A 19813-nucleotide genomic window follows, 5' to 3' on the forward strand; every position below is an offset into this window, starting at 1 on the left:
TGAATGAAAGATTTTTTCAAGGATGATTCCTAGGTATTTTAATTCCGTGGTCAGTTTTATGGTTTTTCCTTCTATTTTTATCTGAGGTGGCCTCCTGATATCAAGGGAGCCTTTTAAAAGTATTGAGGATGTCTTATAAGGTGATATTCTTAAGTGATGATTTTTTGACCATTCTTGGAGGGTATCTATGGCCCTGTTTGCAGTAGCCTCAAGTTGTGCACGATTGTCCACCTCCAGCATCAGGACCAGTTGACAGTTGACAAATCTGCGAAGTTATCTGCGAAGGCTTGAGCATCTGCTCCGTTTAGATCCTGGTTGAGGAAGCCGTCCAACACCAAGTTCCAGAGGAGAGGCCCCAGGACTGATCCCTGTGGGCATCCCCGGAACCAGCCGGGTGAGTTGGCTATAGGGTGTAGATACTGATATCCTTCTGTCCGAAAGATAGGTTTTAATGCATTGGTATAAGTTGCTGGGAATGTTTGCCTCCCGGAGTCTGCCGAGGACACTTGGCCACCAAAGTGAGTCAAATGCCCCGGCAAAGTCGATGGAGATAATAAGGAAGTATTTACTATTGCTGTGTGTAGCTGCATTTATTATACGTTCCAGGGCATCCACGGTGGAACATCCTCGTCGAAAGCCAAATTGCTTGGGAGAGGGGAGGCCTGCTTCTTGGTAGTGAGATATGTGATCTTTCCGATTTTTATCAAGGTGTTGTTGTTGTTGAGCACGTTCAGCAGGAGCCACAACTAAGAAAACAAAAGAAATCGCTGGCGTGTCGAAAGCACCATCTCAAAAGCACTCTGTATACTTTTGTAAAGTACACAATGAATGGAAGACGAAAGGCGAATGCAACTCTAAAAAGAAGAAATGCAGCAGAAAGTCGGTACTTGAAGAACGAGGCAGTAAGAATTTAAAGCGAATTATGAATCAAAATAAAAGGTCCAGTGTGCAGCAAATGACGGAAAATTCAATTTAGGCAAAGAAAGGCCCATTTCCAATCGAACTATGCGGCGGAAGTTGAAGAATCTGAAACTCGGTAATCGTGTGCCTATAAGAAAGCCACTTGTTTCTATAAAAAATATCGAAAGATTCGACTGGAGTGGTACCAACAACGCCAAGACTGGACTATAGAACAGTGGAAAAAGATCATGTAGTCTGACGAGTCTCGATTTAAACTTTTTTGCCAATGACAGAATGACAGTATGGCGTGAGTTTCATGAACCATGCATCTAGACTGTCTCGTGTCCACCACTCAAACGGTTGGAGGTGGTACCATGGTATGGGGTATGTCTTGTTGATGACTCGGTCCGCTCATACCGTTACAAGGTCGTGTTACCTCCATTGAATGACTTTTGTCGTATCGGAACAACTTCACCGTGTAAAGCTTCATTTTTACCAGGATTGTGATAGAGTTTTTCGAGACGACAAAGCAACTATTCCACCATGCAAAAACTGTATCTGAACGGTTTGGGGAACATTCCCAAGATTTCCAACATCTACCGTGGCCGCCTACTTGTTCAGATCTGAATCCAATTGACAATGTCTGCAATATGCTCGAAAAGGCAGTTCAGCTTCGCAGTTCTCTACCGACAATATGGCAGCTGACATCCTGATTGAAGAATGGCAACTCTGGAGTTAGACTGACTCAGACACCTAGTGTAATCCATGCCAAGATGTGTAGGGGCTGTAATTTGGGCAAAAGGTGGCCTTATTAGATATTGAATAAAAGTTAACTTTTTAGCCAGCAAGTGTAGTTCGATTTGCAGCTAGAAAATAACTGCTGCTGGTGGCGCGTCAACGATGTTATTGTTTTGTTTTTTCGCCAAAACAACTAAGGCCATGGACTATCACCTATTGTCTATGCAAACTGCATATTCTGCGATCAGCTTACGGTTTGTGGGAAACGACAGAAACCGTCTAACGAACGCACACTCTTCGATCGATTTATCCTGTTTTTCTGAATGAAAACCAGAATATCCAGGTGAAGGATACTGACAAACAAAGCCATGATGAGAAAACGTTCACATGAATTTCTCTCGTTTTGTGCAGGAATCTAACCCAGGCCTTTCTTATATCGTGTAGAAGGGCAATCATCGTAACTGTACAAAAGGCGAAAGTGAGTTAATGAAAAAGATTAAACAGAACATAAGAAGCAAAATTAGCAAATATACTGGCCAATCTGAATCAAAATTACTATTATTCGATTCGAGTATGGTAAATACATATTATAGGACTACGTTCAGTTGGACTGTTTAGAACAGTGCTTTTTCAACTATTTTTGTGGCAAAATATTTTGCAAACCCACTTTTATCACATAAATTTAATATAATTAAAAAATATATGTGGAAATTTAAAAAACTGAGTCACAAAACATTTGCCTTGTGAAACCTTTGGGGAAATCTAAGGTTTTGCCGAATTCATATTTCTCATATTTCATATTTCTGTGAATATTGTAAACAGGTGGCCAAGAAAGCCCACAGGGTCCTATCACTGAGTCCCATAGTGTCCTATCTATCGAACATGGTTTACATGATTTATACTGTAGCGATAGGGAGTTCATAATCCCACTGTATAAGGCAATTTTAAGACCGCATTCCGAACACCGTGTCCAAGTATACAGATTCATCTGAAAAAAAGACATTGAGCTTCCTGAAAAGGACCGACAAATACGGGCAACTCGCATGGTGAGAGCAGTAAAAGGGCTTTAAGGGTATGAGAAAGGACTTCGATTATGTGGGCTACAGAACTAAGCAACCAACACACACACACACACACACACACACACACACACACACACACACACACACACACACACACACACACACACACACACACACACACACACACACACACACACACACACACACACACACACACTCTTAGAGGGACCTGATTAAGGTTCATAAGGCTCTGAGAGGGGTAAGTAAAATAAATGAAGGCGAAATTTGCATTGCTATAAAGAATTGCAGAACGAGGGACCATAAATTCAAATTACAGGCGGAGAAGTTTGGACTAGGTTGTAGGGAGTTTTCTTTTAGACAGTGAGTTGCTGATTACTGGAACAAGTTACCTCCGCATGCCGCTACTTTTTACTTTTTTTTTTTTGGCCGGTGCAGCAAAAGCCTGTGGCTTCTTTGCACAGTATTTGGCTAATACTAATACACACTGAAATATTACTAATAATACTAATACACATTAAAAACCGCCCTTTAGAAAAACGATTGCGGTAGAGTCCTGTGGTCCAGTATATCTTTGTCTGTCAAGTTCTGTGTATTCTCCAGTCTTCCCGTCTTCCGCTAGGTGGCGGAGATGACAGCAGTGTAATATTTGTGCTCCGTCTATTTGTCTATTTTTACTTAACAATTAGTCATTTACTAGATATGATTTATACCGATAGAAAGCATATGACTCCCTCCATCTGAATATTCCAACAGAAGAAGAAATTAATGCTCAGGTAAAGTTTTATTAATGATTTTCTGCATGTTTATCACTTGCTATTTCATCCTCGTTCACCTGCAAGTGTCCCTCAAGGTCACACACCCTGCTGCGCTAAAGAATTAGGCACTACCGCCTAGAGCTAAAGTCAGAAAGAGCTTTCCTACAACAGCCAACCCTCCCTGGAGGATTAAAGAATTCAGTTCGCTATTACAATTTACCCTTCAGCATGGAAAAACAACCAACGGATTCAACGGAACTGACGTGCAGCGTTTGTATGACAGCAAATAAATACACGATCAAATGTTCACGGTGCAGCATCATAATTGGAAGTTGCTGTTCTCAAGTGGATATAGTGCGTTTAAATCAGAAACGACGCAAGAAGTTTCTGTGCACAAGTTGTAAGTCCACAAATGAAAATGATAGAACGGAACAACTGAATAAAACAACTGAAGCGCCACAAGATATCATAGACACTAGTGACTCAGAAAATGAAGACCCCTCCTCACAGTCCGCTAGGAAGCTAAATCACTCCTTAGCTCAAATCTTAGGCTGTGACACATGCCCAGAAGAATGTGAACACAAGAAAACAAGTGACGACCCCCAGGATATTTGTAACATTTTAGACCACACTATAGAAGCGAGCTGTATTGCATTTCAGACAGAAGATAAAAACGAAGCGAAGCACAACCAATTAGCCAACGACATACGGAGGCAGGGAGACTTACTAGAAGAACTCCTTCTCCCCATTTTCAAAACTCTCCAGGACATCCAAAAGGAAAATCACGAACTAAGAGAGCAAAACATTAAACTAATTGCCAGTCAGAAAGTAATGGATAAGAAACTCGACACCGTCCTAACACAGCTACAACATATTAACAGACGACATAATCAGACAGCTGAAAAAAACTTACGAGCTGGCCCTGCTACCCATCCTAAAGAATCAAATAAAGAGCATGATACTCGTCTCAGGACTACTCTCCCAGGCGAAATAAAAACAGTATTGCACGAAGCTGTTCCCCGCAGAGAACAGATACGCCCTGAAATTGTAGAAAGTAGTGAAAACTACTCCCCGAACAGAAGAAATCCAGACTGCAGAACGGAAAACAGAGCAGTGACAACAGTCGCTAGCACTGCGTTACCCGCAAGCCAACCCTGCATAGATATGAATCGCTGTTCCAACTTAGAGCCATATGCACCGAAACAACCTACCTACGCACAGATGGTTACTCTCCCATCAAAATCGGCTGACCAAAGTTCTACTAAAAGAGAAAGCCACCCGCTACCTACCAATCAGCAACATGATGCAACGCGACCAAATGGAGATCCTATGCATAAAATCCCTGTTTCCTCGCCGAGGTTACCCACAGGATATCGTCCTTGTCTTGCCGAAAAGTACAACATCACTTCGGTTCAAACGAGAGGGAAAATATTTGTGTCGCGAATCAACCCCAATATTACTCCTGGTGTCATCAGAGAAATGTGTGTTGAGGGAATTGGTATCGATGTTGAGGTACGTCAAGTAAGAACCAGACACCCTGCCTACTCCTCCTTCACCATCTCTTGCCCCATTAATTGTGAAGCCCAACTACTGAGCAGAAACATATGGCCCAGTGGCACCCTTGTTAAAAGATACAGAGAGCAATCGACAAGGCCCACAACTAGTGCAGTGAACACCCTGGCAAAACAATAGCAATTAACGAACACCTCGCCAGTCTTCAAAGAAGATACAAAAGTCTCCATTTTCCTACAAAATGTTCGCAGCATATCCAATAAACTCCACACCTTGCAGAGCCTTCTAATCAATTCAGAACACTCATTTATCTGTCTGACAGAAACGTGGCTCCAAAATAATAAGCAGCTGAACGCTCTGACAGACAATTTAGGCTACAAGTGCATCGGTAGAGGGAGAGAAATCAAAAGGGGCGGAGGAGTAATGATGCTATATAAAACCGACTTCCAGATTGGGAAAGAACACAGCTCTAATTCTGATAACTTTGAAGCTGTTATCGCCACATTCTCTGGTGAGAACAGCAAGGTACAGCTTTGTCTTATCTACATGCCACCAGAACATACGAGGGAGATCAGAAATGAGTTCTTTACCTGGCTGGTATCAAACTTAGACGTAAATATTGAGACAATCATCTTAGGAGATCTGAATATGCCGTTACCGAGGAATAAAGATGCAAAAGCAGAGCTAGACGCCACAGTAGAAGCACTCGGAATGAAACAATTAACAACACCTGCGACAAGAGGATTACAGTGCTTGGATTTAATTTATTACAACGCGCAAGATGTTAACTTAATAGACAACTCCTTACAGTTTTCCTCCGACCACTCTGCGCTTTCAATGGAAGTTGCTCTTCGAAGACCGATTGCCGATCAGAACTGCGACACACATCAGAGTGATGAGTCAAATTTGATATTTTCCACAAAATATATCAAATGCGAGGTCATATTGCAATTCTTAGGGCAATATAACTTTCAAAGTCTACACAAGATGTCCACTGAAGAAGCCATAGACGAGATTTCGAGGTTACTCTTGCAGATCGCCCGTCTAGGAGCAGCAAAAGTATTAAAGATCTCTGACAGAGCGAACTCTTGGTTCACTCCACAAGTAAAAGTTATGTTTAAAAAGAAGCAAAAGCTCTACCGAAAGTGGAAAAGAACTGGGCACCCGACTGATCGGACTATGTACAAACGCGAAAGGGCACAGTTCATTCGACTGAAAAGACGAGCATACTTTGAGGTTATGAAGGAAAAATTAAAAAAGGGAAAGAGAATAGTTAGCAAGAAAAACAACAAAAAAGAAATGACGGACCAGCTGTTTAGAGAGTGGACAGAAGTCACATTCGGAAAACCTTTGAATGAAAAGCAGAAAAATTGTGAGGAAAACATCCGCGAGATGCAGAAAATGATTGAAAAATTGATGGATTCCACTGGCACTAACCGAATTAGAGATAGAAACATATTACGTGAAATTAATATCAGCAGGGAAAACTTAAAGGAAGCTATTAACTCGCTCCCCAGTAAAGCAACGATCGGGCCGGACCAGTTCCCGCTATTCATGATAAAAATATGTAGTGCTTACATAATCGACCCGCTCCACCACCTCTTCCAGCGAATACTAAGTGAGGGGGTTATCCCGGAAAAATGGAAGACATATTATGTAAAACCAGTTCCAAAAATAAGCAATCCTAAAACCAGTAAAGATTTCAGGCCCATCGCAATCGGATGCTCTCTGCAAAAAATATATGAAAAAGCAATCCTGAGCACCATCAATCAGCACTGCTTTGGGGACAGGCCAGAATACTTACATTCTGTGCTTCCTCGAAGGTCGACTATTACTAATTTAATGGAGACTCTACTCCGAATACAGTTAGCTTTAAATAATAAACAACAGTTGGACATCGTTTTTCTGGATGTTGCAGCAGCCTTCGACAACGTCTCAATCCCAGCTATAACAGTAATCCTCAAGGAGTATTTCCTCATTTCAGGAAGCACTTTAAGCATTCTCACTAACACCCTTCAAGAAAGACAAATTATCGCAATAAACGGGAAACAAACAGCATCTTACTGTATCTCCAAGGGAGTACCTCAAGGGGGCGTATTGTCCGCCACCTTCTTTGCAATAGCACTAGCCCCATTTTTAGCTCAAAACTGTGAACAATTTATTACATATGCTGACGATCTGAAATTTTTTGTAACATCTAAAGAACAAGAAACTGCACCCCATCTATCAGAGGAAGCAAACAAGGCAATCAAGAAGCTAGAAGAATATCTGCACTACATTGGCCTGAAACTTAATGAAAAGAAAACTGCCCAAATGACCTTCACCAACAAAAAGAAGAAAAATGAAATTACGATTTTTGTGAACAATACCAGAATCCAAAATTCCCCCGCACATGTTGACCTTGGCCTTAAGTGGGATGAAGGATTAAACTTCATACCTCACTTCGAACACATTAGGAAAAAGACATACGCAGCACTGTGGAGCACTAGACAAGAACTCACCGGTCTCCGAAGCCCTCATCTTATAATTCAATACATCCTTAAATGCGTTACACCGATTCCGTTGTACGCATCGACTATCTGGTCATCAGCCCCTGAGAGCAACATCAAGGCCTTCTTAGGAGTAGAATACTGGCTCCTGAGATGGCTAAACAAGATCGCCGGGAAACCGTTTACCATCTCAAGAGCGGTCTTGTCTGCCAATCTGGACATCATACCCTGGAAGTATATCATCACAACCAGAAACATCTTAACTCTGGCAAAGCTACTAACGGAGAGAATAGATGCGCCGAAAGTGGGAAACGTGATCACTCGCCCTCGGATGACACGACCGAGAATAAACAGAGAAGAACCAAGTCTCAAGTGCCAACTGACTCAATTGGACTCTCTGGGGAGATTTTTCCCAGCAAATACTGTGAATTATTTTAATAATTTAAATATAGATCCAGAGAAACTATGTACAGACAAAATGTATAGGACAGAAATCTTTGGTAATGTGTATCGGCAAGTATAAATATAATAAGACTAATTTAATAATTTATATAATAATATTTAGCATTTAACAACCATTTGTAATTAATTAAACCAACTTAACAATTAATTCATTAACCACATATTCTGTGTTTTCATCTCCAAATTTTGTAAATAAGTTCATGTAAACATGCTTGTAAATACTATAATGTAACCACACCCTCTAGCCACGTGCTGTCTATGGGTGTCTCGAAAGAGAAATAAACAGATAATAATAATAATAATAATAAATATTTTTCGAGACGAAAAACCGAGTTTCCGGGAGAATGAACCATGGAAGACTCGGCTAGAAAGAAATCCATAAAATTCCTCCCATCAAAGGAGGTGGATGGGAGGAATTTTACATGGTGTGATAGAACAACAGATGCAGTTCGCATTGTTAGGCCACGAGAGAGATTTCGAAATCTCCCCTTAAATGCAGAAGAATACTTTTGTACACACTAATGAGAATTCTACTGCCATGATGAACGATCTCAAAAACTTAAAAAAAAAAAACGTTGACTTCTGATATGCAGTCGTGATGACGATTCAATTCTTCTAAAAAGTGAGCGATGCAATTAGTGGAAGGCAAATAGATTTTGGGAATATTCAGTTCATTGAAAAATGACTAATAATTAATTAAAACCTGCTCACAACTTGATTCATTCGTTAATGATACACGGAAACAGTCTCCACTCTCTCATTCCACTTTCTTAACTGTGTCATCCACTGCTTACTAATAGACTTCATTCCAAAAGAGGAAATGATCTTAAAGCATGATTCACAATAAACTGACTCTGGTCCGCCCACTTCCGTTTTGGACGAATTAAATTTTTCTACTTATTCTGATCATTCTGTGTACCTAGGAATGATTTAGGAGAAAAAAAAAATATATTCGAAACCTGATTTTATAGTTATGGATTTATTTATGTGTCGAATAAATTATACAAAGGAATTATATATAATTCCTTTGTATAATTTTTCGAATTCAGTTTTTATGAGCTCATAGTTCGGTGAAGTTGAACACTGAATAGATGCTGGCTCGTCGAAGCACGTGTTCGGAATGGTTTACATTAAAGCGATGGAATTAAAAATGCCAATTCCTCCATGGAATTATCCGTAGAAAAGATATGGAGCAGAATTAAAACATTTGTGTGATGGGGAGTGAAGAGAATTAGTGAGAGAGAGAGAGAGATCATTAATTGAATCTGATTGCTACTTTCTTGGCCTTCAGTGTGCTTCATGTTCTAATAGTCTTTGAGCTACTTTCTGGATAGTCTTAGAAATGTGTTGGAGAACACTTTTCCTGATAGAAGACAAGTCCCAATGTTGCAGGAAGAATTTGAATTTGAAATTTGCTGCTCAGAATATAAATACTGTTGGGAAAAAAGAGGAATCCTTGATTACTGGCCAGTTAAAGCGATAAAACTGCTTTTAAAGGATTAAAGTCAACTAGGTCAACTAGTAAAATTATCAGAAGGTTTACTCTATGACTGTTATTTATGAATGTTATAATGTTAAATATTTTAATAATACAGTATTTGTTTTTTCAATGCTTTCAAAAACCAAAAGGTATGCGCTATTCACCTAAAAAAATCCAGAGGGTATACGGCGTATACCCTCCACTACAGCTCTGCTAACATCCCCCTTAACATTCAAGTTAGAATTTAGGAACCAGTGCTAAATATTCGAGTATAAAGGTTGTTCAAATCATCGAAAATTAGAGGGCGAAAGGGGGAGAGGGAAGAGGAACTGATGCTGACTATACAAACTCTCAGATTGCGATGTATGTAAGGAGGCGGGGTGGCACAAATTTTATTATATTTAACAGCCCAAGCGTTTGCTTATATCTGCATATATGTATTATGTCTGTAGAATGTACAAAGTATAGAATGTGTAAGTTTACGAGCCGATTTCCTTGTTGCACGGTGGCGCATCATGTCCTAAGTCGCCTTTGCACAATAAAAACCTAAATCAAATCAAATCCTTGTTGTACGGGCTGAAAAATCGAAATAACTCACGGCTGCTCGCGTTGAAGGAAGTAAGGGGAAAAACCTTACTTCCTCCATCCGAGATCAGCTATCTACAGAGTAGTTGAAGAACATTTTGGAAATTCCTCCAGTCGTAGATGGAAATTGAACCAGACCTCTCTAAAGAGTAGCAAACAACGATGTATTGTGCCAACTAAGATGCCGTCTGAACATTTCTAGACCATTCTAAAGCATCCATGTTTCAGCATGCTGCTTGCGATCGCCTGTAGGTTTGAGTCGCCTCCTGAACATCACATATATGCTTCGTCCTCCCCCGTGGAGGATGGAGCATATGTGATGTTCAGGCAGTGGCTCAAACCTACAAACCAAACAACGCCAGAGGATATCTTCAGTGGAAACTGTTCAATCCACAAAAAGACTTTCGGCGATTTTGAATACTTTCAAAGTATCAGAAACTATCAGAGCTTTTTGAGCGTATGAATGTCAAAATTAAACGGGAAAACTTTTGTTTGGTTTCTTTGATATCAATAGCACTATGCATTATGAATTCATACTTTAAGGTTAAACTTATAATAAAGCTTATTTGGTAAAAAAGTTAATGAGAAGGGAGAGATTAGGAACACTGTGAAACTTCGAGATTCGGTTCGATTAATCGGTTCGTACTAGCCGATTTGTACTTGGTTGAATAAAAGAGAACAGAAACGTATTTGGATTTTGTCACGAAAAAATTTCAAAGAAAGTAGGTCCAACCTTCTTGATTAGCTAGATCGTATTTTTGGGAAAATATCCAAATGTATTTTTGGGAAATATCCATTCTAGATGCAAAAATGTATCCTTATATGCATAGGCGTGATTCCGTGTTTGTTTGTGTGTATGGATGTACTGCCTGGCGTCCTCGGAAGAGGTAGGACGCTAGCGTCTCTGGACTGAGCCCTTTTTTGCTCCTCCCGTTGGTGCAGGATCTGCTGGCATCATTGGTTGGGTCCCAATGGTATTGGATTGCTAGCATCCATAGCACTTGCACTACTGCCTGAATTTAGTCCATTAAGGACAATACGTATATAGTTGTGGTCCGCCTCTTCGTGGAGTGGACAGGTACTGGGGGAGTAGCCTTCCTGATGATCGAAGCTCCCTTGTAGTAAAATGTGGCCACAAACAACTAAATAACACATAGTGCAACTAACCAACAATATACATACTCATTTCTGGCCATTTTACAGTTCTGTATCATGGCATAGTTCAGAAACCGCCCTACATAAGATACAAAGTCCACACTCGTCCACAAAAACGAAAAAGATCTGACCCTATTCACCTCTATTTGTAACGAGAACAGTTCCTTATTGACTAAAAGGAGATTAGTTAGACAAATTTTAAAACTGAAAAATGTATAATCCTAGATATAACTTGCAGAGAAACATCAATATACCACGAGCAAATAACCCCTTTATCTAAGTATAAAAAATTCTTGTTTGAAAACTGTTAAATATTTCTGTGTTCAATTTCTGGCTTGGAAACACTAACTTGTAGGATTTTGGTTCGATTCCCATCTATGTCTGGATGAATTTCTAAAGTCCTTTTCAATCGAAGCTAACCACGGCCTCGAATGAAGAGAACTTTATAAATTGCTGCATTCATTGACAGGAATCGAACCCAGACCTCTCCAAACGAGTGACAAGTGTCGAAACCCCTATATTGTCACAGAAGATTGCATAAAGTCATATCGAAAAAGAGTGCATGTTCATAATCGCCAAACACTGATATTTAATGAAATAGTGATTATTTTTTTCTTCTCATTCACTGAAAAGAAAGCGAGAGGAATGATTTTTTGTAATGTTTATTCTGTAACCTATCACAGTGCTCTAATGGGATTACCATTTCAAGTCATATACAACAAGGACATTCCAATGCACTGCATACATATACAGCAGATATTGAATGTTTAATTTTTGCCTTAAGTGTGTTTTCATGTTCTAATGGTCTTTGAGCTTCATGTGTACGACCTTGGTCCCCAAGGATCAAAGCCCACAACAACCTACACTATTTATTATCAATTTTAATAATTCTTTTTTTGGAGCCATTTCTGCAATCTTTCCTCGATCAATTTGCAATTTTTAAACTGTTTATGAAATTATGATATCCTATCTGTTATTTAGCAGAAATTGAAAAATTACCGTAAATGAGGAAAATTGGTATCCGATGTTCAATATGTTAGCAAATTAATGATAAATGTGCAGTATTATACTATAGTAACCGGGCAGATTTTGAACGATAAGTCCAACTTGAAAGTGACGCAAGTCATCATACAGTGCTATTCTGCGCCACTAAACAGGCGCGTGTTGCAGGCTATTTATACCCTCTACAAATTTAAATATTAAAATGCCTATTAGAATTATGCTGGTGTGTATTTTAATCCACCCATTAATAGTTTAAATACAATTTGCGTCACTGATTATTTTTAATTGAAAGGTATAGCTGTACAAAATTCTCTGCGCGCATGACCGTGTATAATTTTCCACGACCACTTCTGGTATTTGCTTCGGTTTCGCGCATTCTGTGACGCTGTGCTTGGAAGTCAGGTATTCAGGAAATATATTTGTTTATTAGCTAATACAGTGTCAAAATTCAGAGAAGAAAATTATCAAGTGAGCCATTTTAAACGATACTCTACAATGCTACTTTACCGATGGAAGAAATATAATTGCTGGTGATTACATTGAGTAACAATACAATAGATGCAGGCTGTTATGGCGTACTGTTTCTGTTGATTACTTATGTCTGTTGTATGCACACGATGCTGCTAAAATCATCTTCCTATTTCGATATGGATGATCCCAATAAAAACACTTCAGTTAAGGTGCTCCACTTAGTGATGGGCATAATCGAATGATTAGTACTATATATATATATATATATAACCCCAGGGGCTCACATCTGGTGAGTATGGGCTTGGCACACCTAGGGTCCTCAACTGGATATCATCATTCTTCTCTTTCCTGGTGATTCCCTTCTACGTCTCTCTCTCTCTCTCTCTCTGTGCCTCTTCTTTCTCTCTCTCTTTGAGGGTAACTTAGAATTTTTTTTTTTGGCTGGTTCAGCAAAAGCCTCATGCTTTCTTGCACCATATGGCTGATATATAATATTAATAGTAATAATAATAATAATAATATACACTAAGTGATCACTGAATTGTGACCACTCCGTCCGTAATGGACTATGCCGCAAATCTCGCAGTATAAAAAGCCGAACAGCTTCGTACGCTAGAGCAGTGGTAATTCGTATCTGGTCGAGAAAATGAAAGTTATAATGTAGCAGTTATGGGGGTGTAGTAAAGATATCAGGGAATTTGACTGCGAGAGCTCGTGCGTCGGGCGTTTATATATCGGAAACGGCAAGTCTTGTCGGTTGCTCACGGCCCACCATGGTTAAGATGTACAAAGAACGGGTGAAACGGGTAAAACCACCTCCCGCCGACAGAACTGTAAAGGCTTACGCGAGGGGTGCAGCGCGTTGTACGGGACCAACGGCAGGTCACTGTGCGACAGTTGGCATCGCAATACAATGTGGGGAATGCAAGAATAATATCCAAAATGACGATGTGCCACACACTCAGACGCATGGGGTTCGACAACAGACAACCCAAGAGACACCCTCTCCTCACCGCTGATCATCGTCGACGGCGAATGCCGTGATGTCAACAACACGCTGGATGGACACTGGATGACGGGAAACGTGTGTGCTGAACAGATGAGTCTAAATACCTGGTGCAACACGCCGACCGACGCTTTCGTGTGTGGCGCAAGCGACACGAGTCCATGGAAATATAATTCGATTATGATTCTCAATTATTCCCATCACTAATTCCAGTACCCCATGAGTGACCTATGGTGGGGGGAACCAAACCACTCGTGTCCAAAACCGACTAACTCTGCCATGAAAAAAAAAAAAAAAAACGAGAGAGAGAGAGAGAGAGAGAAAGTATTTCTCACCGTCGTCTTCGACAAGAATCGAACCCAGGGTGGAAAATAGACTCTTCCATGTGCTTTACGCACGAATTCCAGAGAACGCTGGAGTAGACTGACTTGTTTAGATTTCGCACCGTGGTAACTAAGGCCATGAGCCTTCAGTATATTGCATCAGAAAGTGCGTATACACTTAATTTTTAGGTCGACTTTCCTGTTTTTCAGAACGAAAAAATTGAGTTTCTTGAGAGGGAGGAAACAACTCTTTCCCAAGATTGACTAGTTCCTCCTGTTCTGACGAATCGAATCTAAACATTTTATATGCAGTGGAAAACCAGCAGGTGTAGCCACTGTTCCTCTCACGAAGGTTCCTACAGGATGTAGGAAGAGATGGATTAAAATAATGAAGGGGGTGGCAAATGAGTTTGGTCAGCTACTTGGTCCATCGACCTTATCGTCGGGGGGTGGGGGGGAGAATCGTCTTACCAAAAAGGATCTTGTGGAACGGTCATTATGTAAGAAACTCAAATCGCGTTATGAGGTGAAAATACTTTTAATTTACCTTGCTTGTTAGCGATAATTCATATAATTCCAACTTCTCAAAGTAGATATCAACCGGCCTCGCATTATGTTATTGGACGATCCTGAGAATTAAAATCTGTGAAAATGGAAAGCTTTTAAAATTTAAATAAAAATAAATAAAAGTACGTTCTTGATGTCCGACCCTGAAGAGTTTACAACTTCATTCTAAGTGTTATTATATTACAGTCGACTTACCAGCGCAATGGGCAATGTTATTTTATTTTATTTTTTTTTTTTTTTTGGCTTACTATTTGGATCTCACAATTTGCGAAACGGTGTCCGCATGCATTAGCATCCCCTTTATCACAAGCAGTTCCTTTATTTTTTTAAGTGATTAACTTTTCTCTATATTTTAAATTAATTATAAATGACATTTCAACGATTACAGAAGCAACACAAATCGTAAAAACACAAGAGATGATAAACTCCTGTTTAATTGCCCAAATTACGAACACCCGTTTACGACCATCGTACAAGAACAAGGCTATACAAAGTACAATTTAATGTTTACAAGAACGACTAGTCTTCGAATATTATTACTGTATTTATTTTTTCCTGATACATTGAAAAAGGATAAAGTTTGTTACATCGATGTTGAATAAGAAACTAATCATGAAATTCTCTCCAGGTAACTTTAATTTTATTGCTATCCTAACAAAAACAGGACATGATTAGTTGGTATATCCTTCACGTTTCTTAAATATAAATATAAGAGTCATCTACCGATGATTCTTAAATGTAAAACACGTTAAATATGCTAGCGGCAGGACACATTATGTACCTGGTACAGAATTTTATTATTTTATTTTTTTTAATAAATTTTATTGCTTATTTTATTTTTTTAAGTAAATATTATATTAAACTGCCGGAACGCTACCCCAGTTCGTTCCATTCTATGCCATTTGGGAATTTCATTCATTTTGGTTCAGGGTAACGTCGTGATATGCTGTTACTCTCGGAACTGACCTTGATATAAAGGGACTCTCACGGTGTAATTGATAGGACAACCTTGACAGAGATCTGTTACACAAATATGGCTTGAAGGATTTATCACTGTTCGCCAACACTAACTTCATGCAATTCTCACTTTGATGGAGTTCATATGAAAATTGCAGCGTGATTGCGTGCATTTCACTATTTTTCAAGATAGTGATATGTTTGCTACCTCGCATGATAATTCATCTCTTTATAAGTGCTGACAAGACAAATATTGACTCTCACTTATTCGTGACCTGCTTTTTTGTGAGGGCATCAAGTTACAACATGGAAGAAAAGTGATCAAATAACTGACGTCTTGCTATTGAGCTATTAAACTAAATATGAATATTAGCATGCGTCTCTCTTTCTCTCTCTCTCTCTCTCTCTCTCTCTCTCTCTCTCTCTCTCTCTCTCTCTCTTAATCAATTCGAACTTGGACAAGTAGGTTGCAGATGTCGCTCGTATCTCAGCAACACGATGACAGGAAACTTCCTGTTGTCTGTATCTTCTGCATCTTCAACACCACACACACAGTCTTTCATGTCATTATATTGTCATGTTTTGTCGTCCTCTTTCCTTTCCTTACGTATCCTCTTGTTATCTAAGTAATACCGTAAAGAAATTTACAAAACAAAAACATAAAAAAGAAGAAAAAAGGCACGATCGCCCTTCGGTACGACCTTTACTGTCTTGGTTTGCTGCCTCGTGACCTAGGGATTTTATACGGTCTGGCTAGTTGAATAAGGAATTTTTGTGTGAATATGTATTTGTGTAGGATGTAATGAAAACACTTTTGTTTACTCGGGATCTCCGTCTGCGTGCCCTTCTCGTCTGCACGTGGATTAGATTGCGTAGTTAATTCACTGCTCTTGCAAGGACATCCTGTCTGTATCTACATTGTCATCTAAATCTTCCTATTACATCTAATGTACGCTTTACGCTTTTTTTTTTTTTTTTTCGAAATATTTAGGCTCGTATATTTATCTTTCTTGTTTAATATAAATTGTTTTTACTAATAATCCGTTTGTCTGCAAAAGTTACAATTTGCGTAATTTAAATTTCAGCATTTTACGTATAATTGCTAAGCATAACAAACTCGCTCACCTGTTTCATGTTGTCGAACGAAAATAATTTGTTGACCAAAACGTTTAAGCCAGAAGAATGTAAAACTTAGCTGATGTTGTAGCATCATTCAGCATTATTTTATAGATCTGTACATATATATCTTATTAGCCACTGTGAATAAAATAATATTAAAAAAATTATAAGCTTTTCAAACGAACACTGACATCCGATCTACTAGAATGAAATGAGTAACTATTTAAATATAGAGGGCACTGCAAGTTTAGTAAATAGTTTTAGTATAGCTGCATTTATTGAATAAAATCTGTATATTTATATCGCTTGTGTAAAAGCCTCGTTAACGAATTTTAATAAAATTGTGTACATTAAAATCATGTGATATTCGGCGCATATATCCCAACTCTTCTACATTGAAGGGAAGCAATCGCTCTGAATTAGGCTATATAGTTTAATTCCTAGTTAGCTAATTATAAAATTCCGAATAATTTCTCTATAGATCTGTTCGGAATTTTGTCGAGAAACTAAGACTAAATCTTTTGTAAGACTTTTCTAGACTAAATCAAGATAATATGATTTAGCCCAAATATCCATAGAATCGTGACAATATGACCTCACTATTTATAATTGCTATCTTCCCGTGCCATATGTAATAGACCTGAGTTCGAATTCCGTTTCGATAACAGAAACCTTTAGGAGTTTTTTTTTTTTTTTTTTTTTTCAAACCGTGGCAGGTTTAGTCAATCTGGGGAATTGCTTTAATGGTTTTATCTCTGAGAAAGTAGCGTTTTTCATCCAGTAAACGAACACATTAAATAAGGTAAGTTGCTACAATGGATAAAAGGATACTTAAGTGGGAGAAGACAGAGGGTGGTAATCAATGGTGCTGCTCTTCGTGGACTAATGTTATTAGTGGAGTCCCACAGGGTTCGGTGTTAGGTCCACTGTTGTTTTGTATACTGTATTTATCAATGATATTGATGAAGGTATATCAGGCTTAATGTCGAAGTTTGCAGATGATGCAAAGGTTGGCAGGGTTGTTAATAACAGTAATGGCAGTGTGCTACTGCAACAGGATCTAGATAATTTGGGCAGATGGGCTAAGAAGTGACAACTGAAGTCTAACCTTGACAAATGCAAAGTACTGCATATGGGTAGAAGTAACCCCAGAGAAACGTACCAACTGTGTGGTACTACACTTAAGGTGGTAGAAAATGAAAAAGACCTGGGAGTAATTGTGCAGTCAGATATCAAGTTTTCTGCGAAATACAGACAGTCTGCCAGGGTAGGTCATGGGGTTTTGTCAATGATATATAGGAATTTTGCTAGCAGGGAAAAGGAGGTGATTGTCCCTCTGTATAAGGCAATGGTCAGGCCACGCCTTGAGTACTGCGTACAGGTCTGGAGGCCTCATTTTAGGAAGGATGTAGATTTGCTTGAGCGTGTACAGAGAAGGGCAACAAGATTGGTGAGGGGAATGAAGGGATCCTCTTACCAAGATAGGCTTAAGTTCTGCAAATTGCAGTGGCTGGAGACTAGGCACCTGCGCGGTGATCTGATTGAGGTGTATAAGGCCTTGAATGGGTTGAGCACGCTGAATTCTGATGGGATCCTTCCACTTGTTCAGATTACGAACCTAAGGGGGCATAAATTCAAATTAAGAAAGGACAGATGTAGAATAGATGAGCGGAAATTTGCATTTAGCCAGCGGGTGGTTAATTGCTGGAACAAACTTCCATCTGTCGTTGTGGAAGTTGATAGGTTGAATAAATTTAAGGAGGAACTGGACAGGTATTTGGAAGGAATGGTGTGATTTTTTTTTTTTTTTTTGGTTGATGCTGCATAAGCTCATACACCTGCTTTCTTGCATCACATGCCACTACTACTACTACTACTACTACTACTACTGCTGCACTGACCATTGAATAAACACAATTTCCAGCTGTATACTGCCAATGTAGTGTTGCCAGTATACAGCTTAGTTGTGGCATTGTTGCCTTTGGCAAAATATTTTATCAATATTTAATACCAGATGATGTTTTTTTAATTTTTTTTTTTTTTTTTGTTTTTTGCCTCTCCATGTTGTACGTGAATTCCTTCATTCTTAATTATTTAGCCGATCGTTATCCCATCAAAAATGACACGTCCAGAAGAGGAGAAAATAGCAGAGTGTACAAATCTTAGAGTCTCGAAAGCCCAAGTTTAATGTGATTTTTTATAAAATAAAATTTTTTCAATAAACATTGAAGCGTCTAGATGCCATGACCTCAGTCAAATCATAAGAAATAGCTTCACACCACAACCATCGGTGCTGACAAAGGAAGGTGGACAAGGGAGGAAAGAATGTCCCTTGCTTGTTATAAATAAATTTTTAAATTACTTCCTCCCCATTAAAAAACAAAAGTCCATGCCTATAACTATAGCATCTTCTTCAGCCTTCATTTCCGAAACGATTTCAATAAATGCGAAAAACTCCACACCAGCTCCTGCTCATATCTATGATCAGCCTTTAAAACATTAATAATAACTTTTACACTTAGAAGTTATAGTATGTCTTAAAGTACTGTTTTATTAGACTAAATTCAAAAATTAGCAAGGGCTTAATTTTTCAGAACTCAACTGATCGATCTGCAATTGTTATGGTTTGAATGGCAAGAGGTGACTAGCTTTAAGGTGATTGGTTCTTAAATTAAGGGGTGGGTAAATTAGCAAATAGTAAAATCGATCAAGGTGAATACTGAAAAATTAAGCCCTTGCTATTTTTTGAATTTAATAACTTTTACTGATTTCCATCCAGATTCATCCTGATTGTAGTATCAAAAAGAAAATAAATTATCCATAAATCCTCTTAATAAAATACTGGATGAATTGTTTAATGGTTTCATTACATTAGTGATTGCTACTGGAAAATCTTTGAGATATCACACACACACATTAAACTGGAGGAGTGTTATATAATTACTTCAGAATTTCTTCTTAATAGCCACGTTTATAACTTGTTTATCAATTAATAAGGAAGACAAACCAAGTTTATTTTGCTTATCCCAACTGCTCTGAATCATTTGTGTTAAGCTGGCTCTCCATGGCCTTTTTCATTTTAAGTAGCGTCTGTTAGGAATCCTATAATGAACTCGAAGTTCCTCTTATTGCATATACCAATGGCCAGACTTGTCCATAAGTCCAATTTCTTGAACATTACTCTTCTACAAAACTAGTTTCTAAATGACAATTATACTTAATAGATATTTTGTGGGTTGAAAGTTGGAG

Source organism: Mastigoproctus giganteus, chromosome 13 (genome assembly GCF_048544385.1).
Source record: "Mastigoproctus giganteus isolate SK-2022 chromosome 13, ASM4854438v1, whole genome shotgun sequence".
Taxonomy (NCBI): domain Eukaryota; kingdom Metazoa; phylum Arthropoda; class Arachnida; order Uropygi; family Thelyphonidae; genus Mastigoproctus; species Mastigoproctus giganteus.